Consider the following 18,500-nt stretch of genomic DNA (forward strand, 5'->3'; position numbering starts at 1 on the left):
CATTATTGTGATTTTAGGCAGCCTCTGTGCTAGTGGATGGGGTTGAGTTCCTTTCTTGCTAATTGTTTGGCATAGGGTGTCCTGAACTGTAGCTTGCTGGATATTGAGTGGAGCTGGGTCTTGGCATTGAAATGGAGATCTCTGAGAGGTTTTCACCATTTGATATTATATCGAGCTGGGAGGTCTCTTGTGGACCAGTGTCCTGAACTTGGCTCTCCCACCTCAATAACACAGCCCTGACGCCTGGCTGGAGCACCAAGAGCCTGTCCTCCACATGGCTCAGAATAAAAGGGAGAAAAGAAAGAAAGAAAGAAAGAAAGAAAGAAAGAAAGAAAGAAAGAAAGAAAGAAAGAAAGAAAGAAAGAAAGAAAGAAAGAAAGAAAGAAAGAAAGAAAGAAAGAAAGAAAGAAAGAAAGAAAGAGAGAAAGAAAGAAAGAAAGAAAGAAAGAAAGAAAGAAAGAAAGAAAGAGAATTATAAAATAAAATAATAAAGTAAAATAAAATAATTAAAATAAAAAATAATTATTAACAAAAGATATTTTTTAAGTAATAATAATAAAAAAACACCCAAACCATCAGACAGAACCATAGGACAAATGGTAAAAGCAAAGCCCTACAGATGAAATCACAGAAGCATACACATACACACTCACAAAAAGAGAAAAAGGGGAAAAAATATATATATTACTGCTCCCAAAGTCCACCTCCTCAATTTGGGATAAGTCATTGTCTATTCAAGTATTCCACAGATGCAGGGTACATCAAGTTGATTGTGGAGGTTTAATCTTATGCTCTTGAGCCTGCTGGGAGAAATTTCCATTTCTCTTCTTTGTTCGCACAGCTCTCGGTGTTCAGCTTTGGATTTGGACCTGACTCTGTGTGTAGGTCACCTGAGGGCGTCTGTTCTTTGCTGAGACAAGACGGGGTTAAAGGAGCAGCTGATTCAGGGGTTCTGGCTCTCTCAGGCCGGGAGGATGGAGGGGTGCGGATGCAGAGCAATCCTGTGGCAGCAGAGGCCGGCAGGACAGTGCAACATCCTGAGGTGCACCGTGTGTTCTCCCGGGGAAGTTGTCCCTGGATCACGGAACCCTGGCAGTGGCAAGCTGCACAGGCTTCTGGGAGGAGAGGTGTGGATAGTGACCTGTGCTTGCAAAAAGCTTCTTGGAGGCTGCAGCAGCAGCCTTAGAGTCCCATGCTCATCTCTCGTGTCTGCGGCTCACAGCTGTGGATTGCTCCCATCTCTGGAGCTCCTTTAAGAGGCGCTCTTAATCCCCTGTCCTCACGCACCAGGAAACAAGAGGCAAGAAAATGTCTCTTGCCTCTTAGGCAGGTCCAGACTTTTTCTGGACTCCATCCCGGCTAGCTGTGGCATACTAGCCCCTTCAGCTGTGTTCACACAGCCAACCCCAGTCCAGTCCCTGTGATCCGACCTCCAAAGCCCGAGCTTCAGCTCCCAGCCCCCACCCGCCCCGGCAGGTGAGCAGACAAGCCTCTCGAGCTGGTGACTGCTGGTCAACACTGATCCTCTGTGCAGGAATCTCTCAGCTTTGCCCTCCACACCCTGTTGTTGTGCTCTCCTCCGCGGCCCTGACGCTCCCCCCTCCACCACCCACAGTCTCCGCCCGCGAAGGGGCTTCCTTGTGTGTGGAAACCTTTCCTCCTTCACCGCTCCCTCCTACTGGTGCAGGTCCTATCCCTATTCTTTTGTCTCTGTTTTTTTCTTTTTTCTTTTGCCCTACCCAGGTACATGAGGAGTTTCTTGCCTTTTTGGAGGTCTGAGGTCTTCTGCCAGCATTCAGTAGGTTTTTTGTAGGAGTTGTTCCACATGCAGATATATTTCTGATGTACTTGTGGGGAGGAAGGTGATCTCCGTGTCTTACTCTTCCGCTATCTTGAAGCTCCTCCTGTCTTATACTTCTTTATACTTAAACATCTATGTACAAGGATATGCAGAAAATACCAAAGTACAAATATATTTGATTAAATATGTAATGACACACCCATATGAAGAAATAGTATGCAATATTTAATATTGTACTTTAACAAAATATTTAATAATGGAAGAAATGCTCAAAAATTAATGTTAAGTGGGAAAAATGAGATAAAATTTTATTAATTTCTGGTTTCTGCTTCCACATGTAAGGAGCTTGGAAGTTTCCAATCCATTTTAACAACAAGTAAATAGATGAAGCCTGAAAAATCAGCTCTTTTTTTTGGATCCACAAGAGAGGTAAAGACATAGGGCAAGCCATGCCTCTAAGATTAGATAGACAGTCTGGTGAATACAGACAGCCTTGGATTCCCAGAGCAGAGACTCACAAGTGGAAATTGACATGGGAAACAGGGTAGGAAAACCTGAACTGTAATTGAAAAATAGCTGAAGACTCAGTGTGCACACGGCTGAGAGTAAAAACTCAGGGGGACCCAGACATGGGGTGATCCCACAGTTTTGTGAGTTTTACCTCCAGGAACTCTACCAGGTTCTCATAATAAGTATCAGAGAAAAATTATTTCATGCTTCTGGATAAAGGAATCATTTTGAAATGTACCAAAGCACTCTGTTCTTCTTAAGAAAAGCTGCCCTCAGGAGAAACTAGTCAATCAAAGCCTAATCTGCTGAGGTGTTATAAGAGACTAATTGAACTGAGGGAATGGAAATACTCAACTCTGCTCTAGCCATCCTGTCCCACATAAGTTGGGAGAAAAAACTGAGAAACACTTGTGAAATTCACTATCCAGAGGCAAAGTTTCACTGAAAGATTGAAACCTAATCGTAAGACTATAGAACGCTTCTCCGATTCCTACCTTATCATCACATTAGTAAAGGCCTATTTTACAGCAGTTTGAAATGCAAAACAAAACAAAACCCCAAAACCAAAAACATGAAGAGATAGAGCAAGCATTAATACCAGACATGGCAGGGATGTTGAAATGATCAGATGGGAAATTTAAAATGACTCTGATTAATATGTAAAGGATTCTAATAGATAAAGTAGACAGCATGCAAGAACAGGTGGGCAATATAAGCAGATGGATGAAAATCCTAAGAAAGAATCAAACAGGAATACTAGAAATCAAAAACACTATAACAGAAATGAAGAATGGCTTTGATGGGCTTATTAGTCAATGGGAGATGGCTGAGGAAAAAATCTCTGACCTTGAGGATGTATCAGTGGAAACCTCTAAAGCTGAAAAGCCAAGAGAATAAAGACTGAAAAAAAACAGAGCAGATCCTCCAAGTACTGAGAGAAAATTGTGAAAGGTGTAGCATACATGTAATGGAATATGAGAAGAATTAGAGAAAGGAACAGAAGAAATATTTGAAACAATAATGACTAAGAAAGAAGGTTCTCCAAATTAATGCCAAACACCAAACTACAGATCCAGGAAGTTCAGAGAATACTATACAAGATAAATGCTTAGGAAAAAAAAAGAAAAAAAAAGTACCTCACCTTCAAATTACAGAAAATCAAAGATAAAGAAAAAATCCTGGAAGAGGATAGAAGGAAAATCACCATATCTATAGAGGAAAAAAGATAGGAGTTACATCCAACTTCTCAGAAACCATTCAAGCAAGAAGAGAATGGAGTGAAATATTAATGTTGAGAGAAAACAAAAACAAAAATACTCCTATCTATATTTCTATAACTTGTGAAATTATCCTTCAAAAGTGAAGGAGAAAAATGGCTTTCTTAGACAAACAAAAATTGAGGAATTTGTTGTCTGTAGATTGTCTTGCAAGAAATGTTAAAAGAAGTTCTTTAGAGAGAAGGAAAATGATATGTCAGAAAATTGGATCTATACAAGAAAAGGAAGAACATCAAAGAAGGAGTAAGTGAAGGTAAAATAAAAACTTATTTCTCTTATTCTTCATTTATCTGACAGATAACAGTTTGTTAAAATAATAACAACACTGTAGTTGATTATGTATGCTTATGTAGGTATATATGTATGTATGTATACACACATATGTATACACATGCATGCAGATGTACATATGCATGTGCATACATGTGTTTATAAATATATGTACATGTGTGTATGCTTATCCAGTATATAAGTAAAATGAATGACAGCAATGACACAAGGGACAGGGAGGAAGAATTTATATTATTTTGTTATTATAAGCTATAATAGTGAGTATTAGTGTCACCATTATTATAAGATATAATAGTGAGTATTAGTATTAGATATAGTTAGTGAGTGTTAGTGTATAAGTGAGTATATACTACACATGAAGTAGCATAGTGTTGTTTGAAAGTGGACTTGCATTAATTGTACATGATAAAACAAAAAGTAATATTCTAAGGCAAGTCAGGGAAATTTAAACATAAAAAATTATCCCTTCCCTTTGGCCCCCTGTGTCCCTTTTACTATGCATGGTGTATGTGCATTATGCATTGATCAAAACTCCCCACTGGCAGAAATACTTGCTCAACCATAAAGAACAACACTCTTCTAGCATCAACAAGATAACTCCTTAAGAGATAAACTTCCTTCTTAATCTTGTAAGGGGCGATGATGACCCATGACCCACTACTCGATTTGTATGTGTAGATATGGGTTGTGTAAACTGTCAATAGTATGTCATTTAATATACAGCCCTCTGTCTCAACAATTTATAAAACTGTGCTTTGACCTGTAATTGGGGGAATAGTTCTCAGAGCTTTCTGAGAGGTTGTTTCTGGGTTATAATCCTCAATTTGGTTTGAATAAAAATTTCTATTTCTTTCTTAGATCAACTGATTACATTTTCATTGACATACATGTATATTGCAAGCTCTAGGGCAACCACTTAAAAAAGAAGTATAACTGATAAGCACTAAAAGAGAGAAAATGGAATTAAAGTGATCATTTAAAACCACAAAAAGCAGGAAAAGAATGAAAGACAAAAATAAGAACAAGGTCAATGAAAAGAAAATAGCAACAAGTATGACAGATATTAATCCAACCATATAAATAATCACTTCAAACATCAATGGTCTAAATGCACCAATTAAAAGACAGAGATTGTCAGAGTGGATCAAACAATAGGACCCAACAATATGTTGTCTATAAGAAACCCACTATAAAGACACACAGAGATCAAAAGTAAATGGATGGAGACACATTTTTATGTATGGCATGATTTTAACTTTCTCAAGAGTTTCCTGTGAGTGAGTGTCTTTATGGCCTATGACTGGAAAAATATGAACCAACATAAAAATAGCTGTCATTGTCATGTGGTGAGTTTATCTATAAAAGTTTTATTGCTGATTTATTTTTATATTTTTAAAAATTATTTAATTATTCAATTATTATTGGATACATTATTTACAGTGCCTTTATAATCATACATTGTAAAATTATATTAAAAATTCTAACACCCAGTTGATAAATGAACAAAGTATATAAATAAAAAGTTTGTAGCAGAAGAGACACAAATGTCCAATAGACATAGGAAAAAAAAATCTTCAATATTACCAGAAATCAAATAGATGTGACTTTAATAATGAGAAAATGTCATATTTTTAGTCAAAGTGAGAGTTTGAAGAAAACTAACAGTCACACTGAAGGTGTGTATTGAGACAGTCCTCATTCATGACTGGTGAGAATGTAAAATTGTGTAATATTTTTAAAAAAACATTTTGGCAGTACATATCAGTATCTCTACTAATGGTTATTTTTTTGAGTCTGTAAGGACTCTTGGATTCCATCGTGGATTAGTTTGGAATTCAGACAAAGATGTACCTAAGTTATATTCACCAGAATATTTTTTATAATGATAAATGATGGTAACAAACCTATGCATTTCACAATAGAGGAATGATTAAACAAATGATATTGTATAGATATGACAAGTACTATTCATGCTTTTTTTCAAAAGAGAATAAAGACAGAATAATCTTTAAAAGATGGAAATAAGACAGCATTTATATTATTCCAGTTTTATATATTTAGTTATACTTAAACACATCAACATTCAGAATGTAGTTCTCTCTGCATTGTAGAATTATTGGAAACATTACTACTCGTTCACAAAGTTTTTTGTGTGTTTGTTTTTGGATTTCTGAAATATGTAAAATAAGGTTGCGAAATTCAGATCAAAGATGTTAAGTGACGTGCACTTAAAGCCCAGGGATTTTTATGCCAAAGTCCAAGCTTTCTCCCACATCATGCTGTGCCCACTATACAATGTTCTTTCCCAAGGCTGGATGCTACCTACATGAAACCATGTCATTTGCAGGAACCTTTTGACTCAACATAAAACACCTGGCTATTAAACTTTCCATTTTTATAAAGATGGCAGCTGTACTCATCCTCTGCCAGAACCTCATCTAATTTCTGAATGTAACCTATTTCTAACTCCCAGCACTGGGAACTGTTGGGGATGAAGCATGTTGGTATAAAGTTTAGGGATGGTTAAGGGTTGTGGAAAATAATATAGCTGGGATTAGGTTAAGCATCATCTGGGAAACAGCTCCTAGACCATCAGGGTTCATGGCCATCCCAAACAGGAGTATGAATCTTTCAAAGTGAAGGATATACCATTCTCCCAAGAATTTACTTTGATGCCTAAAGTCTATATCACATTGACTTGGGATTTTTATTTGAAATACAATATTATCCTCACCTGTACTTAATTAATACATAGATTTGGCAGTTTAAAAACATTTAAAGCAAACAAAAAACACCTCTGTTTTATATTTGAAAATCCTCCCAATTGCACCATTGCTATTTGTAATCTTGTTGATTAGCTCAATTAAACCCAAAAGATCCTATGAGGTAAGAAAATAAACCTTTAATTTAGTTCCAAACTATGCAGGCAATTCTCAATAAATTCTCAGGATCATTTCAAGACTCTCAGAAAGATACAAACATTATTGTTAATATTCTAACAGCCCTTTATAACAATATTGGGGGACAAGATGAATGACTTCTTAGATGACTAATGACTAATACAGCTCTGAGCTTATTTTTTCTTTTCTATTTTTTAAAATGAAAATAGTATATTATGTTACAAAACCCTACATTGTTTTATAGAATCATATAAAGAATATAGATCTTTAAACATAATTTACATATGGCATGATTCCAGTTTTATGAAGAACTTTGTTTGTAAATGAGTATGTTTATGACATAAAACTAGAAAAAGTTGAATGAACATATTAAGAGATATTATTTTTATGTTGATTTTATATACAAGTTTTTATTTATTGCTCATTTTGTGTTTTCTAAAAGTAGTTAATAATTATATATTCTGTGATAAAAAGCTAGATTTTTTATAAAATCATATAAACCATATGGTTACTTAATATTATATATGTTTTTTATAAAAATCAGAAAATTTTATATTGCTTATATGTTCTATAAACAATATAGAATTTAATAAAATAAAAATTATGCCTCATAAATTGCTTTAGAGATTAAAGAACGGGGTAAGCATTAGAAATATCCACTGTGCATATTTCTTCATTATAAACAATAGCAAGTTTACATTTTAACCTTGCCCTTTTAGTTTCTCTGCACTCTGTTTTCAAAATGGCAGTATTAAAACAAACAAACTCAGTATCCATTATCTCCTTTGTCTCCAATACAATATTCTATAAAACTGATTTCCTGTTGAAGGGTGCACTGACATGGATGTTACTGAGAAGCGGAAGAAAGATTATGATCATCACCAGGTAAGCATGAGCACCATCTGGATGAGACCAGGGTTTCTCTGTAGACCAAAGTCCGCTCAGTCACCTCTTCATCAAAGATCCAGACCTGAAGGATTTCTAATACACACGGCCAACTGGAAGCATAACTCTGCCCAAACACAGCTGAGCTTTCACTCTGTGGTTTTTATTCTCTTGTATTTTGATGTCCAGTGCTCCTCTCTCTGATGTCAACTTCTGAATTCCCTGACTTATGATCAGCATTAGAGAGAACAGCAATAATGGCTCAAATGATTTCCAAAACCTGAAACATTGGGTGTATTCAGGTCTTTCCTGAGTCCCACACTGTTCATCACTTTTCCATTTCTTTTTCCCAAACAACATCTATTTCCAAGCACTTTCCCCCATTCATTCTTAAATCTTAGAATTTAAACTCTCAAATGTATTTACATTTAAATGGAGTGCTGAGGCCTTTTGGTGTTTGAAAAAGCTTTTGAGATTTTTAATGAATTCTAAAAGGTTCTTGGATTGAAGCTTTGCCAAGAGTAGGTCTATACCAAACAATGGGAAACCTGGGTTCAATTTAGAACTACCCAGTCATCAATCTAGGACAAATTGGAGCCTTCAGAACTCTGTAATTGTTCCCCTCTCCTGAGCCTCATATTCAAGGCCTTTTCTGATGGGTTCCTGCCCACTTTGTCAAGCTCATCTCTCACCACACTGGAGCCACACTGGCCTGCCTACTCCTCCCAGATGCCCCTGCTTTCCCATTACCTTTTTTTTTTTTTAGAAGATGTTGGGGGTAGGATTTTATTAATTAATTAATTTATTTTTGCTGTGTTGGGTGTTCGTTTCTGTGCGAGGGCTTTCTCTAGATTTGGCAAGCGGGGGCCACTCTTCATTGCGGTGTGCGGGCCTCTCACTATCGTGTCCTCTCTTGTTGCGGAGCATAGGCTCCAGATGCACAGGCTCAGTAGTTGTGACTCTCGGGCCTAGTTGCTCAGCAGCATGTGGGATCCTCCCAGACCAGGGCTCGAACCCGTGTCCCCTACATTAGTAGGCAGATTCTCAACCACTGCGCCACCAGGGAAGCCTCCTCCCATTATCTTTGAATTGCCACTAACTTTCCCCCTGGCCTGGAACATCCTCCTTCCACTCTTTATTAACTGCCTTTTCAAAATTCATGGGCTAAATTCAATATCAACTCCATCATGAGATTTCTCTTTGTTGTGTGTGGATGGTTTAGGGAAAAGTACATACGTTAGTCCCCAGATATTTCTGATTTGATGGTTTACATGAGCCCTCAGAAGCCAAATAACTAAGGCACACGTAGTATAGCTGTATTTTAAGTACGATAAAACTTATGATTTCTTTTGCATGACTTCTGTGTAAACAGTCATGTTTGTTTATTTTTTTAAATTTTTATTGGACTATAGTTGATTTACAATGTTGTGTTACTTTCTGCTGTACAGCAAAGTGAATCAGTTATACATATATCCACTCCTTTTTGGATTGTTTTCCCATATAGGTCATTACAGAGTATCAAGTAAATTCAGTCATGTTTATGAAGCTCTTGGAATGTAATCAGTATCTCCATGGCCCTGGAAACTGGGGACATTTACTTACCCTTTCTCTGCCCCAGAATTCTCACTCCTGAAAAGCAATCTTGAAAAGATTGTAATGAGGATTAAATGAAGAAATCTAGGTAAAAATTTAGAACAATATCTGGCAAATATCAACAGCTCAGAAAAAAGCTTATTCTTATTAACCAGTTTTCTCTTCCTGGCTCTATGCTTATTTAAATAATCTTTGTATGACATAGTACTGCATGCTCCTGTGTGCAGGTTCTTTGCCTCCCCCAAACACTATATGCTACTTGATAACAAGGACCATATTCTCAGAAAGCCAAAGACCGTGCGTGGTTATAAGTTTTTAATACATCATATCTGTGATATAATCCAATTAAACCTAGAAAAATATAAGTTCTGCTTTATTTTAATGGCTCCATACTTGCTGTTATCTGACAATGTGAACAAATAAATGCACTAGAGAATGTGAATGATGAAGTAAGTTTTGACTTTCAAATAAACATCGCTACTACTTACTTCCACTCTACTGCTTCTTTTGGAAAATAGAAAAAGAGCAACAACATTCACCCCAAATAACATGCTGGTTCCTTTAACTTTTAGCTGATTTGTTTTTCTTTGGAAGACAGACCACAATAGGGTACATGTTATAGACAGATGAAATTTCTTTTTCTAATTTAGATGAAAGAACTATGAAATATTGGTATTTGGTCAAGCATACTGGGCTGTTCCAAATGAAGACTTTTGATCCTGAGTGCAGACCTGCCAGGACTCTGTATTTCAGATTGATGGATGATCTTTCCAGCATTATATTTTCATTATTTTTTGCTTTTCTGTTCTATGTGCCAAACCACCATTAAATCACAGATACCAAATGTTGAATAAAGTAAAACATCTATGAATTAGAAATGAGTCCTTTCATTTTCTTGATTCACTTTTCTCCTCCCATGCTACATTTTCCATCATTCATCTGATTTTCCCAGTCTCCCAGTATATCATTCTTTTTGACCTTTCTTTAGGTTCCTCACATTTTAAAGGAGTCAATGTGGGAGACCAAAATGGCTTTGAGCTGAGAGTCAAAAGACCTGGCCTTGGTTTCAGATTTGCTTTCAACTTGCTTTGAGACCTTGAGAACTTCTTTTCTCACCTTTCAGTAAGCAAAATGTACAACATGGTCTCTAAATTGTTTGCAACTTTATGATTTTTATCTAGAGCTTTACCCCCTTGAATTCTGAAAAATAAATAATTTCTCCAACTTTTAAAAAAAATTCATGTTAACCAGTATTTTAATTACATCTTTTTTTCTCTATTTTTCTACCCAGGGCTGTTTCAAGAATTAATAACATGATCGATCTTCATTAAATATTCTAGCATAATTTCCCTTCTTTTCTAATCCTTTTAAAAGTCTGCCTTCTCTGCTTTCTCTATATCATCCTTGTTTCTATTCTTCTTTTATTCCAAAGCCCTCTTTGATTCTTCCATTATTTCATAACCTCAAATTTAATTCATTAGCAAATTATTTTATAAATTTATTCAAGTATATACCTACAATAGGCCAGGTACTGGGTTATTTTGCTGTTTTGGAGGATTCAATGAATAAAGTTCTCTTTCTCTGCCTGAGCTTGAAATTAGTTGAGAGATAGACTAAAGAAAATGAGAGCTGAAGATAAGAATATTCTGATACAGCTGTTGGAAGATGCTGTTCCCAAAGGGGGAGAGTGACATTTCCCCCAATCCTCCTCCTAAATTTGTCAATCAGCAGAGTTCCTTCTCTTCCCCTGGGAAAGAGTAAGTGTGGGAGTAAGATGGGGAGGGGGCAAGAGAGAGGCCAGAATGTTACTGATGCAGGTCCTGCCTCAGAGGAACATGAGGAGTGTGGGGGTTCCAGCATCCACTACCACAAGGGACTGGGGACTTGGCAGTGAATCACCTATGAGCACCACTTTTGTGTAGTTTATAATTTGGTAAAGAAGATAGAGCTTGAAACATAGTTAGAAATGTGTAAGTGTGTAATGCAGAAATAGGACATGCTAAGGAATGTAAAGCAGAGAAGTTTCCTCTGGGGAGTCAAAGAAAGCTTCTCTTAAGAAGTGATGCACTGTGGTGACCTAAATGGGAAGGAAATCCAAAAAAAAAAGACAGAATGTATGCATACCTATAGCTGATTTACTTTGCTGTATAGTGGAAACTAACACAACAATGTAAAGCAACTATACTCCAATAAAAATTAATTTAAATAATAAACTAAAAAAATAATTTTCTGGATAAATTCCAGATGCTATTAAAAAAAATGAAGAAATGATGCATGAAGAGAAGCCTACAGATGAGAAGGAACAAGACAAATTGTTGGCTGATGAGATGAGAAGAGTGTTCCAGGCAATGGGAAACACATAAGAAAGCTTGTGGCACATTTGGGGAGCTGGAATGTGGCCAGGGACTGGACAATAAATGTGAATGGTACTAGATGAGAAGGAATGGCAGGGCAGAGCCCAGATCATGTAAGCTAAAACTTAGACAATATACTAATGACAATAAGAAGACTCTGAGGGAATTTGAGCATCTGTAGAAATCCAAGTGAAGATGTCTAGTTAACAACTCGGTCTGGACATCTGAAGAGAGGATCACATAGGGTATATATATTTGAGAATCACTGGCAAATAGATTATTATTTAATCTCAGAAAATAAATATAATTGCCTACTGAATAAGTGTTGTGAGACCAGAGGATTCTTCGAGTGATCCCTGGGAATCTCCAACATTTAATGGCTGAGAAGAGGAAGCTAGAGAGCCAGGAACAAAATGAGAAGCTAGAAATAAACAGTGTTTGGAGATGGAAGACACCACCACTGTCTAATGTTGCTAAAAGGTCAAGTAGGTTGCGGACTGAAACAAGCTCACAAACCCACCTTAATCTCCACCCATGTTTCTTCCTGCCTGTAAGAGGGAAGAGAGAAACACAGTTACTTTTTCTACTTATTTTCTACATTACATGTCTTCGTTGTTCATTTGTTGATTCATTCTAAAATATTTTGGGTGAAAAAGTTGTTCTAGAAACACTCCTAAACTCATTTCAACTTTGGCTCTTTCATGTCAACTGCTCTACTGAAATTGTTCCTGCTAATGTTGCCAGAAATATTTATTAAGGGGGGTTGTGAATTAATAATGGAAATGTCAAATATTTTCAGTTTTGTGGTTTCTAATGTAAAGTAGAAGAAAGTGATATCTACTAAGAGTGAGGGGAGAAAAAGAGGGGTCTGACTTTACAACAATGAAAGATCAGAATGACTAGAAATTCATATTAAGATATTTGGGGGCAGGTTTTAAATTATAATAGAGATTAGGCTCAATGAATTTCTAGTAGTAAAAATCTTCTGGTTGGAGACTTCATAGATCACATAAAAGTGAAGAACTGGAATCCATCCAACTTTAGAATATTTCAAAAAGATATATAATGAATGGACAAAATGGCAAAAACATACACATAAAATTTAGTGTGGACCTGAGTATAAAGAGATGGTCTTTAAAGTATCATCTAGAGGGAAAGCATGGTAGACACAAAAGGTTCCTGTGGGTTTCAAGGCACTAGATAGTCTAATGAGGTCATATATATATATATATATATATATATATATATATATATATATATATATATATATATATATATAATATAGATATAGGTATATAGATATATACATATAGATGATATAGATATAGATATATAGGTATAGATAGATAGATATAGATATAGATATATAGGTATAGATAGATATAGATATATAGATATAGATACAGATATAGATTAGTAGGCATACTGTGAGGTTAGTAGATTATAAAGTGTGGGGTCTGCATTAGTGAGTTCAGAGGCATAACAGTTTCTGAGTTGACATGCTGCAGGATGCTCCTGGGGGGCAATATCTGAGATGAGATACAAGGGAAGGCAAGACAGGGGTGTATGAAGGGAGATTCATGTAGATATTCTTCAATGTCCTTTAGTTTTATGTCAAAGGATGGGGGGAGATGAAATATTATGAACTGTTTGCCAAAGTCTTCAATGAACAGGAAGTTACATCCTCTTCCGTGGTCCTGTCTCTCCATCATATGTTAGTAAGTCCTCTGTCTCTCTCCATAGAGACAGCATTGATGTGAGTGAGACAAAGAAGGGAGTTTTGATCTCATTAGATGTATGTAGATATATGTCAGGAAGCAGGAAATAGGTTTGAGCATTGTCATCAGGATGGTGTTACCTCTCTCATCACCTCTGCAGCAAATTCAATATCCCCTGTCCCTGAATTCTAGTCCTTTACCTTAGCAAAATAAACTTCAGGGAGGTTATCAAGAGAGTGAATTAGGGTGAATGAAGCTGATGGCAACAAGTATGGGGGGGTGGGTGAGATATCAGGGGCAGAACAGAGGTGCCATGAATTCTGTCAGACAGTTCTGCAGAGCACAAATGCGATACAGGAGGTAAGATTTACCTTGTATTCTCCCTTATAATAGAGAATGATAGTTCCTGAAAATGTGGCAAAGGAAACCCAATGAAGTCCGAAATATGTCTGTTTACTTACACAGGCATACCTAATTTCATTGCACTTTACTTAACTGCACTTTGCAGATACTGTGTTATTTTTTTTTACAAATTAAATGTTTGTGGCAACCCTGCATGGAGAGTCCAACAGCATTTGCTAACTTCTTGTCTCTGTGTCACATTTTGATAATTCCTGAAATATTTCAAGTATTTCACCATTACTATATTTGTTACAGTGATCTGTGATCAGTGACCTCTGATGTTACTATTGTAATTTTTCAGGGGTGCCATGACCTGCACCCATATAAAACAGCAAATTTAATGGATACATGTGTGTGTGTTCTGACTGATCACCAACTGGCCATTCCCTGTCTCTCTCCCTCTTGTTGGGTCTCCATATTCCCTGAGAAACAACAATATTGAAAGTAGGCCAGTAAATAACCCTACAATGTCCTCTAAGTGGTTAAGTGAAGAGTCACATGTCTCTCACTTTAAATCAAAAGCTAGAAATGATTAAACTTAATGAGGAAAGCATTTTGAAAAACAAGATTGGCCAAAAACTAGGCCTCTTGTGCCAAACAGTTAGCCAAGTTGTGAATGCAAAGGAAATTAAAAGTGCTACTCCATTGACCCTACATATGATTAGAAAGTGAAACAACCTTACTGATAATATGGAGAAAGTATTAGTGGTCTGGATAGAAGATCAAACAAGCCACAACATTCCCTTAGCCAAAGCTTAATACAGAGCAAGTCTTTAACTCTTTCCATTCTGTGAAGGCTGAGAGAGGTGAGGAAGCTGTAGAAGGAAAGTTTGAAGCTAGCAGAGGTTGGATCATGAGGTTTAAGGAAAGAAGCCATCTCCACAACATAAAAGTGCAAGGTGAAGCAGCAAGTACTCACAGAGAAGCTGCAGCAAGTTATCCAGATCTACCTAAGATAATTAATGAAAGTGGCTACACTAAACAACAGATTTTCAATGTGAACAAAACAGCTTCACATTAGAAGATGTCATCTAGGACTTTCATAGCTAAAGAGGAGAAGTCAATGTCTGGATGTAAATCTTCAAAGGACAGGCTGGCTCTCTTGTTAGGGGCTAATGGAGCTGGTGACTTCAAGTTGAAGCCAATGCTCATTTACCATTCAGAAAATTCTAGGACCCTTAAGAATTATGCTAAATCTAACCTGCCTGGGCTCTGTAAATGGAACAACAAAGCCTGCATGACAGCACTTCTGTTTACAACATGGTTTACTGAATATTTTAAGCTCAATGTTGAGACCTACTGCTCAGAAAAAAATACATCTTTCTTTCAAAATATGACTGCTCACTGAAAATGCATCTGGTCAACCAAGAACTCTGAGGGAGATGTAGACTAAGATTAATGTTGTTTTTATTTCTGCTAACACAACATTTATTGTGCATCCCATGGATCAATGAGTCATTTCAAATTTCAAGTCTTATTATTTAAGAAATATATAATTATAAGGCAATAGCTGCCATAGATAGTGATTCTTCTGTTGATTCTAGGCAAAATAAATCGTAAATCTCCTGGAAAGGATTCACCACTCTAGATGTCATGAAGAACATTCTTGATTCATGGTAAGTGGTCAAAATATCAATACTAAGAGGGTTTGGAAAAAGTTGATTCCAACCCCCCATGATGGATTTGATCAGTTCAAGACTTCAGTAGAAGAAGTGTCTGTAGATGTGGTGGAAACAGCAAGAGAACCAAATCAGAAGTGGGCCTGAAGATGTAAAAGAATTGCTACAATCTCATGATAAAGCCTTAACAGATGAGGAGTTTCATCTTATGGATGAGCCAAGAAAGTGGTTTCTGGAGATGGAATCTACTCCTGGTTAAAATGATGTGCAGATTATTGAAATGACAACAAAGGATTAGAATATTACATAAACTTAGTTGATAAAACAGCAGCAGGTTTTGAGAGAATTGACTCCAATTTTGAAAGAAGTTCTGCTGTGGATAAAATGCTATCAAACAGCGTTGCATGCTACAGAGAAATTTTTTGTGAAAGAAAGAATTGTTGTCTTATTTTAAGAAATCACCACAGCCACCCCAACCTTCAGCAACTACCACCCTGATCAATTAGCAGCCATCAACTTGAGGCAAGACCTTCCACCAGCAAAAATATTATGACTTGTTGAAAGCTCAAATGATGGTTAGCATTTTTTAGTAATAACGTATTTTTAAATTAAGGTATGTACATTATTATTATTATTTTTATTTATTTATTTATTTTTTATTTTTTGCAGTACACGGGCCTCTCACTGTTGTGGCCTCTCACGTTGCGGAGCACAGGCTCCAGACGCGCAGGCTCAGCAACCATGGCTCACAGGCCCAGCCGCTCCGCGGCATGTGGTATCTTCCTGGACCGGGGCACGAACCCGTGTCCCCTGCATCAGCAGACCGGACTCTCAACCACTGTGCCACCAGGGAAGCCCTGTACATTATTTTTTAGACAAAATTCTATTGCACACTTAACAGATTGCAGTATAGTATAAACATAACCTTTTTATGCACTGGGAGCTAAAAAATTTGTTTGACTCACTTTATTGTGATATTTACTTTATTTCAGTGGTCTGGAACCAAACCTGAAATATCTCCGAGGTATGACTATATGTATTTCCAGTTAATGTTTTCATTTTGGTGTTGTGTGGTGAGGGTCATGCATGTATTACACTAATTAATTAATTAACTGGTAAAACAAATAAAATATTGTCAAGGAGAGCCATACATGGCCCAATAATATTAGTGCATTATGAACTAAAAATTGTCACTCAGTTATGTGAACCTGATATCTAAAAATATAAACTAAACATAGAGACTGTTCTTCACCTGCAGGACAGGCAAAGAACTAAGAGTTGGGTAGCATACTGTTTTGATGTGTCTATAGGAAAAGAGGCACACACATCATAGCAATCATGGAAATGTAAAATGGTGGTACTTCATCCATGGTGGTGATTTGGCCTATTCACCAAAATCACAAAGCCCATATATATTTGAGACAGCAATTCTATTATTCAACAAATATACCATCAGATGTTAAAAATTGTGTGTGTATTTATACACACAAACACACTGTTAGATTTCAGAAGATTGAAATTACCTAAGTGTCCATCAGTGAGATACTAGTTAAATAACTTAGTATAAAAATGTTCAATAGAATTCAAGGTAGCCATTTAAATTAAGGAGGCTGTTTATGCAGTGATAATAAACTTGAAAATGTATTTAAGTGAAAAGAGTGCAAAGCAGAAAAGTATGCATAATATGTATGTATAATCTACTAACACTTATATAAAAATAATAAAGAAAATACAGACATGTTTATATATTTATAAAATATCTCAGAAAGGATAAAGATACATAAGAAATTCGGTATCATTGATTGCCTCAATATAGCCATCTTTTTTGAATATTGGAATATGTGAATACTATTAATTAAATAAAAATAAAACCTGTTCAAGCAGAGAAATCTTCATCAAAGTCAGATTTATGTATTGATGAGGATTTCTTCTCTCCATCTTTTCTTTTTTTCTTCATTTCTTCCTTCTTCCTTTTCTTGTTCTTTCTTCTGCCTTCTTTGGTTCTGCCTTTCCTTCTCCCACACTCCTTCTTCCTCCAACTCTCCTCATTTTTTCCCACCTTCATAGCTGGTGGATTATGAGGCATTATCGGGGATTGAGGCTGCAGCTCAATAGACCTGATATTAAGGAGTTGTTTATTAGCTGCTCTGCTGGGGCTCAGAACACTTGCCCTTCAAGAGTGCACCTACTGAAACTTTTGCAGCTGTCATTTTCTCCAGGTCATTGCTATCTCCCTGGCATTCCCTCTCTCTATTATCTTCTTTGATACAGTTAATTTGAGGAGCTGGGCTCAGTCCTATCATTATATAATTTCTCATTTGATCCTCTTTCTTCTCTTCCAGGTTTCCCTTTAAATATCCCTTTGGTGCTTTACAATGCTATCTTTCTCCCCCTACGATCTCCCCCATCCTCATACACAGAATCATTCTAACTCTTGACTTTTAAAAAAGGGTGGTCCATATATATTTTATACTTTCACTCTACTCTCCCCCAGACAACGCATTATACAATGAAGTGACAGAGACCAATAGGAAAGGAACCTTGACCTCAGTGAGGACACTGTATGAGTGTGTGTGCAGGGGAGGAGAGTACGCGGATGTGAGCATGCAGAATCCTATAAATGCGGAAATAGGGAACCTCACTAAATACTGGGATAGTACAAAGGAAACAGCTATTAGAACTGTTTTTAAACATCAAAGAAGGCTTCATAGAAGAGAAAGTCCTTTATTTAAATGAGTAAATGTAGAAATGGAAGGAAGGAATCGCAGGAAGGTCTAGCATGTGCAAAGGCACAGACACATAATTTCATGGTATGTTTGAGTGGAAATGTAAGTTTCTAAGTGTGGACTAAGCAGAAGGATGATGACTTGTGGAAGGGACTGGTGTTGTTGGGGAGGGTAATATGAAGTTAGTAAATTGGACCCTAACAGTGTTATGTGTGATGTTATGACATTTGAATGGTTTGGGAAAACTCCACGATTTCACATTTTTAAAGGAAGGTGTTGGAACAAAGTAATGGAAGATAAATAAGTGGAAATGCTAGTCATTCAGTCTCATAATCTCACTGGATGATCCTAGATGAACAGATAATTGTGGTACAGAGAACAGAATAGGAAACTTGTTCTGAAACAACATGTATGCCTTTAAATG

This window comes from Pseudorca crassidens, chromosome 4 (genome assembly GCF_039906515.1).
Source record: "Pseudorca crassidens isolate mPseCra1 chromosome 4, mPseCra1.hap1, whole genome shotgun sequence".
Taxonomy (NCBI): Eukaryota; Metazoa; Chordata; class Mammalia; order Artiodactyla; family Delphinidae; genus Pseudorca; species Pseudorca crassidens.